Genomic DNA, 10,836 nt, shown 5'->3' with positions numbered 1-10,836 from the left:
TCCTGGAACATTTACCCCGCGGACAATTACACCCCGGACAATTTACCCCCCATTGCCATTCCCCCCGCGACAATTACCCCGGACAATTACCCCGGACAATTACCCCCGGAACAATTACCCCCGGCACATTACCCCGCGACATTTACCCCCCGGACATTTAACCCCCGCGCCGACATTTACCCCCCGGGACAATTACACCGCGACATTTACCCCCCGGACCAATTACCCCCCGGACATTTACTCACTTGGTGTTTATTATTCATGTTGAACAGTGATACAGGCAGGAGGTCGAGGAGGCAGGGAAGAAGGCTGGTGGAGGAGGAAGGGGGAGAGGTGAAAGAGAAGGTGTGTGCGAGGGAGGAGGAGAGAAGGAGGGAGGTAGAGGAGCGCAGGAGGAGAGGAGGTGGAGGAGGTAGGACGAGTGAGAATGGTGAGGCGAGAACGTGGTGGAGCGAGGCAGAGGCGGGAGAAGGTGGAAAAGGAGGACGACGGGGGCGAGAAGGTGGAGGAGGAGGGGCGGGAGGAGTGAGGAGAGGAGTGGAGGATGCGACACAGGAGGCGGAGAAACCGGCGGAGAAGGGCTGGCGGCGGAGGCAGTGTAGGGTGGGAGAAGGCTGGAGGCAGTGAGGTCAGGGGCAGAAGGCTAGCGGAGGCCAGGGGGTGCGTGGAGGTCAGGAGGGCAGAGACGGTTGGATGGAGGAGGAGAGGAGGAGAGGAGGTGTGGAGGAGGAGGAGGGGGAGAAACGGGGGAGAAGGTGGTGAGAGATGGAGGAGGCGAGAAGGAGGAGGAGGAGGAGGTGGAGGAGGAGGAGGAGCGCAGGAAGAGAAGAGGAGAGGAGGTGGAGGGGAGGGGGGCAGACGTGGGGAGAAGCGTGGTGACGAGGAGGAGAAGGTGGCTGGCAGGGAGGGAGAGAAGGTGGTGGCAGCAGGAGGAGAAGGAGGAGAAGGTAGCAGGAGAGGTGAGAGGAGGGGGAGTGATGATGGTAGAGGAGGTAGAGTGCGCCCTCCGCACCTCCTCCCTCCCCCACCTCCTCTTCCCTACTCTCCTCTCTCCTCCCTCTCCTTCTCCTCTTCCTCATCCTCCACCTCATCTTCTCCTCCTCCTCCACCCTCTCCCCCTCCTCCCCCTCCTTCTCCGACACCTTCTCCCACGTTCTCCCTCTACCTCTCCTTCTTCTCCTCCTCCACCTCTTCCTCCCTCTCCTCTCCTCCTCTCCACCTCCTACTGCCTCCTCTCCTTCTCCTTTTTTTTCCCCACCCAAAAAAAAAAAAAACCTCCCCACATTTCTCCCCCCTCCTCCTCCACCACCTTCTTTCCTCCTCCTCGCACTCCTGCCCCTGTATCCACTGCTTCAACAATAAATAATAAACACCAAGTCAGTAAATGCTCCGCGGGGGTAATTGTCCGCGGGGGTAAATGTCCGGGGGGTAATTGTCGGGGGGTAAATGTCCGGGGTGTAATTGTCCGGGCGGGTAAATGTCCGGGCGCGGAGATTGTCCGGCGGCGAGTTCGTGAATGGCATGGGGCGTAAATGTCCGGGGGGTAATTGTCCGCGGGGGTAATTGTCCAGGGGGGTAAATGTCCGGGGCGGTAAATGTCCGGCGGGGGGGGTGATTGTTGCCGCCGCTGGGTATAATGGCATGCGGGGTAATTTGTCCTGGGGTGCGTAATATTGTCCGGGGGGTAATCTGTTCTGGGGGCTAATTGTCCGGGCGGGTAATATGTCCGGGCGTAATTGTCCGCTGGAGGGTAAATCGTCGGGCGGGTAATTGTACGGGCTGGCGAAAATGTCGGGCGTAATTGTCCGGGGGGCTTAATTGTTCCGAGGGGGTAAGATGTCCGCGGGCGCGGTAATTGTCCGGGGGTAAATGGCATGGGGGGTAATTGTCCGGGGGGTAATTGTCCGGGGGCAATTGTCCGGGGGGTGATTGTCCGGGGGGGGGAATTTGTCCTAGAACCATATTTAGAATCGCCTGCCATCAATCGACGCACGCTACGCATTGCAAAAGATTTTTCTTGTACGAAAATGATCATACTTTTGCCGGAAGAAGCCTTTTTTAATGAAATTACACGCTTGCATACCTTCAAACAGATGATTTTCAGAGAAACACGGTTGCGGTCCTATGAAGTTTGACTATACAGTTTCTAATAGGAAGTATTTTATACTATTTCAACTGCACGACGACAGTTTTCCCAAACAATAAAAAAAACTAGTAAATTTGAAAATTTAGACCTGCAGTCATATAACGATCGTGAGTGAAATCCTGCCCCTCTTCATCATCCTATCTACGGACTATAGAAACCCCCATCTGGGCACATTGATCCCCCTCCCTGTACATTATGATCGATGCTGTACAACATGGCGGATAAACATGGGGGAGCAGTACAGATGCATCCCGATAACACCACAGTCAAAATAGCGGCAGAGCACGTATATCATATGATAGATATGATATGCGTGCTCTGATAGAGGTTAGAGTCGAAACAGCGGCTATGATTCTAGAATGTGACGTCATCGTGGCATCATCCTATGCGGCTTACACGCGCGCACGATAAACGCGTGTCGTCATCATAAAATAATCAGATCACACGCTTGCTTAGAATTGTAGGTGAAAGAGTTTTATTTAGTAGAACAAATTCGCATAAGAAACCCCCTAAGTAGTATCCGCGCGAAATAAATACTGGAGTTCATACCCGATAATAAATTTCCTAGCGACGATTTTAAATAAGCCGGGGTAATATTATTATTACTAAATCTGTATTGTATATAATTCAAATACAAATTGTACAAGTACTGAAAAAAAGTACTGAAAAATTCAAAAAGTACTGAAAACTGTCTTTTTATGAATTATGGCTGTAATAGCTAGTGTAGTAATATATGCGCGTTTTTCTCCAAAAGAAATGATGGCGAAGGTATTTGTCGATGTTTAAGAAATTTGTTAAAAAAAATTGGTAACGGATGATGATAATTCTGCACATAACGGTCATACAGTCTTCGTTCGTGACCGTTGATTAGGAGAACTCGCACTGTTAGGATGATCTCAAAACTGGTGGTGATTCCGTCACCTACTTGGTGGCTTTTGCTCTTATAGTGGGAGAGTGAGAGTAAGAGTGAGAGTGAGAACGAGAGCGAGGGAGAGGGCACTAGACACAAGGGAAGGAGGTGAAACAGAGAATAGGAAATGATGCGTGTACGTGTGTGCGTTTAGGGGAGACAGGCGAGTGAGACAGTGAGAAATAATAGACAGTGAGATAATAAGAAATGAAGAGAGAGAGCGAGACAGAGAGAGAGAGAGAGCGAAGGAAAGGGGGAAGAGAGAATGGAAATGACAAAGAAAAAGACGCAAGAGAGCGAAGCGAAAAAAAGCAAGAGAGAGAAACAGAGATAGACAGCAAGCGCACATGCGCGTGAGAAGGAAAGAGAGCGGATAGAAAAAACGATCACATGCATACAAACATGGCAGCCATGGATGAAGTGAGGGGCGCCGGCGCGCTGGGCCGCGCTTGCTGCTGAATAATTGAAGGCGCTCACTTCGAGCGACGATAAACCCGGAATAAATAATTCAACGCGAGCGCGCAATCAGCGCTGATTGAAACCGATTTTAATTATTTTCGTAGATTTATAGCCGCGCCAATGACTTGAGCGCCATCAGAAGCGTATTGCCAGGGGCGCTGGGGCTTGACGAAGAGAGGAAGGGGATGGGAGGGGGGGTTCCGCCAGCGAGGTTTCATTGAGTTCAGGCAGGCATGCGTATTCTCGTCGAGTCGGCTTCACTAGGTACATACTTACATCGCAATTAAGATTCTGGGAATAATTGCGTCTCTATTGGGGCGGGTTAGAGAGAGAGAAGCAGCGTTCCTAAGCAGTGCACCTCTCGGGGGTTAGTGCGTGGCTATAGATCTCACGGGCTAGCTTCGAGCTTCAGTTACATAATCGATCAACGATATTAGTCCGATATCCTCGATCATGAGTACCTTCGTGTGTGCGATGCCATGTAACTTATCTCAGCGCCCCCTATTTCTGAGGCAGTCGCCGTAAAACAGCTCACAGCAGTGAAATTGTATTGAATTGTATTGTACTGTATTGTGTTGTATTGTGTTGTATTGTATTGTATTGTATTGTATTGTATTGTATTGCATTGCATTGCATTGTATTGTATTGTATTGTATTGTATTGTATTGTATTGTATTGTATTGTATTGTATTGTATTGTATTGTATTGTATCGTATCGTATCGTATCGTATCGTATCGTATCGTATCGTATCGTATCGTATTATATTGGTATGGGTTATTTATTTTTATTTTTGTTTTGTATTGTATTGTATTGTACTAAGTATTGTATTGTACTAAAGGTATTGTATTGTACTAAGGTATTGTATTGTATTGTATTGTATATTGTATTGTTGTTTGTATTGTATTGTATTGTATTGTATTGTATTGATTCTATTGTATTGTATTGTATTGTATTGTATTGTATTGTATTGTATTGTATTGTATTGTATTGTATTGTATTGTATTGTATTGTATTGTATTGTATTGTATTGTAAGGTAAGGTATTGCGTGATACCAAGAGAGGTCGGAGAGACCTTCCTTGCAGCAGCCTCACTTCTCCACGCGGCCGGGACAGAGGCACAGTAGCGTCATGGCGTGTTCTACAGACATCCTTCATGGAGAAAGAGAGAAAGAGAGCAAGAGCGAGAGAGGAGAGACAGAGAAAGAGAAGGGGCGAGAGAGTGAGAAGGAGCTAGAGAAACGAGAGAGAGAAAGCACGCGCGAGAGAGTGAAAAAGAGCTAGAGAGCGAGAGAGAGAGCGAGAGAGAGGAAAAACAAGAGAGAGAGAGAACGAGAGAAAGAAAAAGAGAAAGAGCGAGAGAGAACGAGGGAAAGAGATGGCGTTAGCAGGGCGTGTTCGTGCGAGCACACGCAGAGAAGCTAGCGTCCTCTCCCTTCCCTCTCCTCCTGCACGCCACTACCTGCGTTCCCTGCTGATTCATTCATTCTGACGAATTAGTCTTTTCGACGCGCGCAGAATTAATTCGCTAAATTGGTCGTCAACGTCAGATTGTGCGTAATTAGTGCTGGGGCCCGCATACTCCCCAGGTGTTGCAGCCATTTGTCGCCGCTGCCTCGGCCGCACGTACATGCGTGCTCACGCTACGCTCACCTGGGGACGGCGAGCTCAGGTATGGCTGCGGCGACGGTATATCTAAAAGCAATTACCGTGATTAGAAGCCCTGTGTGCGTGGGTGTTATGTGAGGGGGGCAGTTATGCGCGTCTGCGTGCGTACGTACGTATGTGCGTGCGCGTGCGTAAGTCAATGTGGGTTGTGGATGTGAGCGTGTGTGTGTGTGTGTGGGTGTGTGTGCGTGTGGGTGGCTGCTGTGGTGTGTGTGTGTGTGTGTGTGTGTGTGTGTGTGTGTGTGTGTGTGTGTGCGTCTGTGTGCATGTGTGTTTGTATCGTACGTTAATAGTTACATTGGTTATTATATTACATAATTGCGCGCGTGACACGTATACGTGACAGGTCGCGATACATGGACCGCGGGTGACAGCTCGACAATCGACACGCGACAGCACTATTATCAGACTCGTTGCAGTTTCTCCCGGGGCGTCGGACAAGTCTCCCTGCTGGGGTTCCATCCTCCACCGGCCATCTGTCGGCACTCACAGAGACGCCGAAAGCGAGAGAAGGGGAGAACGAGAGATAGAGATAGGGAAAGAGGGACAGACCGAGAGAGAGAATGATAAAAAGGAAGAGAAACAGCGCGAGCGAAGAGAGGGTGAAATGGAGAAAAAGAAGGATGAAGGGGGAGGAAGATTAACAGAGAGAAGCAGATGTAGAGAGAGAGGGGAGAGGGGCAAGAAATAAATAAAGAGGAGGGGAATCTTTTGTATCGTTTCTGCTCGCCGACGCACAGGAATCGCTGCTACTACTACTACTACTACTACTACTACTACTACTACTACTACTACTACTACTACTACTACTACTACTACTGCATACTACTACTACTACTACTACTACTACTTCTTCTTCTTCTTCTTCTTTCTACTTACTACTACTACTACTACTACTTCTTCTATACTACTACTACTACTACTACTACTACTACTATTACTACTGTTACTGCTGCTGCTGCTGCTGCTACTACTACTTCTTACTACTACTGCTGCTGCTGCTGTGACTATCTACCGATTAAAATAACGCGTGCCTGTGTCCCTTCCACTTGAATACGCCAGCTACTGATTAGACACGCACAAAGAAACGTGACATATCTTGCCTCGCTGGCGCACGATTACTCACAAAAAAGTTAATGGATTTCGTCAATTTATTTTATCAGCCAAATGTCGGCGCGCTCTCTCGCTCGCGTTTGCATGCCTTGCCTGCCTGCCTTGCCTGCCTGCCTGCCCGCATGCAAGCGTGCCTCTAGAGAACCAGAGGGCGCATGTGCTTTTGACAGCGTGTGTGCCCAGAGGGAGATGCCCACCGAATAAGCAATCACGAACATCATCATCATCTCATCGGGTAACAAATCATTCGTCAGCGACCCGGCAATCAACAATAAGCTAGGGAAGTGCTGGGTAGCATCACGCGGGCCCGCATCGGCCTGGCTAGCTGACAGGTGCGAAGCCGCGGCTGTGGGAGAGAGACTGGACTGCAAGATGAGATGCCTGCGGGAGGAGAAGGATGCTGGGTGCGGCTGGAGGCGGTCGTCTACGAAGGTTAGGCAGACACCACGGTGACGACAGTAACTAGGAGCAAGAGAACGGCCGAGAAGGCGGCGTGCAATGTACGTTGTGCGCGTTATCATATATATTAGTATACATACATAAATATAGACCTATGCTTGCCCTTGAGTGAGTGGTATGTAAGTAGTGGATGCTGTTGGCTGCGCCAGGCAGGTCTGATCTGAAGCTACGCGTCTTTCCATCTGGCTTACATAATTCTTTGTTACATCGCCGGCATAAAAAAAGGAAGCCAGAACGCTCCTTCTCTACCTGTGTTTGCTCGGCGTGGCGTGGAATGACGCGGCCGTTCATCGTTTATTGATAAAGTAATCGATTATTGATCGAACTCGGTGTGGAGATCAAGCCGGGAAAAGAACGGAAAATGGCGTCGTCTGCGAGTATATCGTCTGTGTGTAGGCGCCGTAAATCACGTGATAGTCGGCGCGGTTGAAGTCGGACATCAACATCGGTATGCGATTAATACATCGATACTCAGTTAATAGGATACACAATCAATCGATATTCATTCAATCGATATTCGTCGTGATCGGCTGTCGATGCTGCCACAAATGTGCGCACGCAGGTGGTCAATGACATGGGATAAAGCATAGCTCTAGCATCTTCCCGCATCCTCACTGCAGCATCTTCCCGCATCCTCACTGCGGCATCTTCCCGCATCCTCACTGCAGCATCTTCCCGCATCCTCACTGCAGCATCTTCCCGCATCTTCACTGACCGAACCGCGAAGCCCTACTGCAGGTATCGTCATCGTTGTCGTCGCCACCGCCATGTCGGAGCCGACGGACAGCGACCTGCAGGAGGAGCCTGTCGACCTGAGCGGCACGGGCAGGGCCCTCATCACGGGCCGCGCGCCATCTAGCGGCGGCTCGGCCAACAACCCGTTCCTCGACATGTGGGCGTCGGCGTACGGCGCTGCCTACGCCAACTACCTGAGCCTGGTCGGCGCCGAGCCGTCGGAGGGCAGCAGCGTCGTGTGGGGCGACATGCTGAGCAAGCGGGCCGAGCTGGAGCGCAGCGTCGAGGAGTACATGAGGCACATCCGCGCCGCCTGGGAGGCGAAGATGCACATCGAGTCCATCTACCGCGAGAACTACCAGCAGCTGAGCCTCGCAAACATGCTCATGATGGGCGCCGCTGGGGGTGCTACCACGCACGCGGCCGCCGCCGGAGGGCAGCACCACGCGGGGAAGGTGGGCGTTGGCACAGACGTCGACGTCAGCAACCCGGCGAACATTTTCGTCATCAGTGACGCGCAGAAGAGCGGGAAGGCAGCCGCCGACGCCGCCGACGCCGAGGCAGGTGGCGCCACCGACGACAGCGAGCTGCGACTGCGACTCGCAAAGAAATCATCGAGCATCTTCTCCATGCCGACGGTGCTGCCCCCCGGCGGCGCGCACGGCTGGATCGGGCTGGCGTCGCGCGCGCCCCCTGCCGCCGTTTCAGCCGGTGCGACGACGCTGCACGACAAGCGGAGAGATGCGGCGTCACCGGCCGCCGCCGACCGGTCGCCGGGAGCGTCGGCGTTTCCCGCTGGGCGGCGCATCGCTCGCTACAGACCTTTGAACGGGAAGCACGTGCGGCCGGGCACGGGTGCTCGCATCTCGACGCTGATCGCACTACGCGAGAAGATCCAGCAGCGGCGCCGCCTAAAGGAGGTCTACGCGAAGGTGGCCTTCCTGCGTAACCTCACCAGCGAGAGGATGCAGGAGCCCGGACAGGTGCCCGTGAAGTAGCGGCCAGCACGTGCGGCGTCCATGCGTGCGTGCGTGCGTGTGTGCATGTATGTTTTTGCGCTCGCAAGTTTGTGGTTGTCTGTGTTCGTCTCTAAGTGCGTGTGTGCGCGTGCCTGCATATTCATACTATCAGGAGCGAATAATAATAGATTATATAAATTTAATCAATTTGATCTAAATTGATTAAATAATCTATTATTATTCACTCCTGATATTATCAAGAGCTAATAAATACTAGGTATTTATTAGCTCTTGATATATTATGTATATGAGGGCGTATACCTCCGGTGATATTATATGCACGAAACGGTGACAACAGCTTACGTATGTGCGTGGATCTAGCGACGTATGGGCGTGGATCTAGCGACGTATGGGCGTGGCTTTAGCGACGTATGGGCGTGGCTCTAGCGACCTATGGGCGTGGATCTAGCGACCTATGGGCGTGGATCTAGCGACCTATGGGCGTGGCTTATCGACGTCGATGGGGCGTGGCTCTAGCGACGTTGAGGACGCTGGCTTTCAGCGACGTAATGGGGCGTTGGCTTTAAGCGACGTATGGCGCCGTGGCTGCTAGCGCGACGTATGGACGTGGCCTGTAGCGAGGTACCTGCGTCGTGCCTCTAGCGACGTATTGGCGCTGGCTCTAGTCGAGCCGCGTGCTGGCGTGAGGCTATTAGGCGACCGTCATAGGGCGTGGCTCTAGCGACATAGAGGGCAGCAATAGCATTCACTATAGGGTGCCTTCGGACGCTGTGCCAGCGCTAGACTTACCAGCCTCTAGAAGCTACCAGGCACTAGCCAGCCACGATCGTAAGGATGACCATGCCATGTTACGCTCTGCGCATAGCGATGAAAGGGGATATCATTAGACTAATTTTAGTATCGATTATATTTTAGGACATGATAAGTCATCGTTTCCTTTCCGTAACCTTCAACTATGCACCGCATAGTTCGCGTCCGTGTGCGACGTAACTGAGATGATGCCTTATATATCGGTGCGTGGTATAATACGTGTATATAATGTCGAATTTCCTAGAACTTTGCTTACGCCTCGTGAACTTTCTTAGATATTTCCAGTATATTATATTGCGCGATATGTATATATATTACTTATGGACTAATCGCGTTAAGGTCGTATAAAAACAACTAGCGTTCTATTGAATGTAAATAGTGCCTTTATGTCTTTCACCGCTTCGCTATATAGTGCATTCAAGTTCTGGCCTGTGTTACTACCTTATGTATACATGGCCTTAATGTGTTGTGTGCTGTGTGTGTGTGGTTTGGTGCGTGCGTGCGTGGTGCGCTGCGTGCGTGTGTGTGTGTGGTGGTGTGTGTCGGTGTGCGGTCCGGTGCGGGTGCGGCGTGCGGTGTGTTTGTGTGGGTGCGGTCGTGGCGCTACGTGCGTGCGGTGCGTTGCGCGGCGGTTGTGTGCGTGTGTAAATGCGTCATAGGACGAGCCATGGGCCAGTGATAGGCCAATGAACAAGCTACGATGAGCGATCGAGCAAGCTGCGTAGTCATGATCCATAATCGGTGAGTGGATTGTCAGTGTAAATGAACCGTTGGTTGCCATCTGGGGGCCAAGAGCAACGCAACTGTGGTGGCGACGAGGGAGCAGAGGCGAGGGGCACACACGGCAGCAAATGTCCCAGACCAGGAAGAATCGTTCTGGGTTGCTATCGAATCTCACTGCGGGAGGTTTTATTAGTGATAATTTGGTCTTTGGGGGCAGGCAAGGCGATTGAGGTGCCGCCAGCACGCGGTAGCCATAACACGCTGCTTGCTGCCCCGTTAACATCCTCTGCAATCCCTGGATCAGCTACTTTGCTGGCCTGTTTTGTCTGAGCAATCATGTAAATATTTCGTATTTGCTTCGATTGATATTTGAATAATTTATAATAGTAGTAATTTATAATTTAAGGAATCGTAGTCGAGTGTGTGTAAACAACGCGATAGCTTCGGTGTATTAGATGCGGCAGTACTCACCCCTTACTTCTTTCTCTCAGGCACGTACGCACGCATACGTACACACACACACGCACACACGCAACACCACGGACACACACACACACACACACACACACACACAACAACATCACACCACACATCACACACGCACATACCACAACATGCACACACCACACAGCACACACACACACACACACACACAAACACCACTGCACCTCCACCGTCCGGCACACACACACGAGCACCCGGGCGGACACACACAGCACAGGCACAGCACACCACAGCACACACATACACGGACCATCCACGAGAGCACCACACACGTACCGATGCACACCACACACGACACACACACACAGACACACACACACACACACACACC

This window comes from Priapulus caudatus, unplaced genomic scaffold (genome assembly GCF_000485595.1).
Source record: "Priapulus caudatus unplaced genomic scaffold, Priapulus_caudatus-5.0.1 Scaffold665, whole genome shotgun sequence".
In the NCBI taxonomy this organism is placed as follows: domain Eukaryota; kingdom Metazoa; phylum Priapulida; class Priapulimorpha; order Priapulimorphida; family Priapulidae; genus Priapulus; species Priapulus caudatus.
Note: the sequence above shows the minus strand (reverse complement) of the source record.